Genomic DNA, 1,417 nt, shown 5'->3' with positions numbered 1-1,417 from the left:
CTCTGTACTTCCGGCCCCGACAGAGATGGCCGCCTCGCTTCACYTTCCGAGAAAACTATGCAGTATTTCGTTTTTTTACGTGTTATTTCTTACATTGGTACCCCAGGTAATTGTAGGTTTTATTACATACAGTCGGGAGGAACTACTAGATATAAGAGCAACGTCAACTCACCATCATTACGACCAGGAATACGACTTTCCCGAAGCGGATCCTCTGTTTTGCCCACCACCCAGGACAATGGATCAGATCCCAGCAAGCAAGGGTAGCATTCCAGAGAGACATAAGAGATTGTAACGTTCTTTGCTTCACGGAAACATGGCTCACTCGAGACACGCTATCGGAGTCGGTACAGCCACCTGGTTTCTTCACGGATCGCGCCGACAGAAATCTTTCTGGTAAGAAGAGGGGCGGGAGGGTATGCCTTATGATTAACGAGACGTGGTGTGATCATAACAACATACAGGAACTCAAGTCCTTCTGTTCAACTGACTTAGAATTCCTCACAATCAAATGTCGACCGCATTATCTACAAGAGAATTCTCTTCGATTATAATCACAGCCGCATATATTCCCCCCAAGCAAACACATCGATGGCCCTGAACTAACTTTATTTGACTCTATGTAAACTGGAAACCACATAACCGGAGGCTGCATTCATTGTAGCTGGGGATTTTAACAAGGCTAATCTGAAAACAAGACTCCCTAAATTCTATCAGCATATCGATTGTGCTACCAGGGCTGGTAAAACCCTAGATCATTGTTATTCTAACTTCCGCGACGCATATAAGGCCCTCCCCCGCCCTCCTTTCGGAAAAGCTGACCACGACTCCATTTTGTTGCTCCCTGCCTACAGACAGAGACTAAAACAGGAAGCTCCTGCGCTCAGGTCTGTTCAACGCTGGTCCGACCAATCTGATTCCACGCTTCAAGATTGCTTCGATCACGTGGATTGGGATATGTTCCGCATTGCGTCAAACAACAACATTGACGAATACGCTGATTCTGTGATTTGATTTGGATCTCTTTTAGCCCCCATTTGGACTAATCTTCCAAGAGTTCTTAAACATTAAAATTGAGCGAGTTTATTAGCAAGTGCATCGGCGATGTCGTACCCACAGCAACTATTAAAACATTCCCAAACCAGAAACGGTGGATTGATGGCAGCATTCGCGCGAAACTGAAAGCGCGAACCACTGCTTTTAACCTCTAATTCCTCCCAAACCCGGATCCGGGAGCACCCCCCACAGTAAAAAAGCTGACTAGCATAGCCTAGCATAGCGTCACAAGTAAATACTAGCATCTAAATATCATTAAATCACAAGTCCAAGACACCAGGTGAAAGATACACATCTTGTGAATCCAGCCATCATTTCTGATTTTTAAAATGTTTTACAGGGAAGACACAATATGTAAATC

This window comes from Salvelinus sp. IW2-2015, linkage group LG4p (assembly GCF_002910315.2).
Source record: "Salvelinus sp. IW2-2015 linkage group LG4p, ASM291031v2, whole genome shotgun sequence".
In the NCBI taxonomy this organism is placed as follows: domain Eukaryota; kingdom Metazoa; phylum Chordata; class Actinopteri; order Salmoniformes; family Salmonidae; genus Salvelinus; species Salvelinus sp. IW2-2015.
This window is presented reverse-complemented; position numbering follows the sequence as displayed.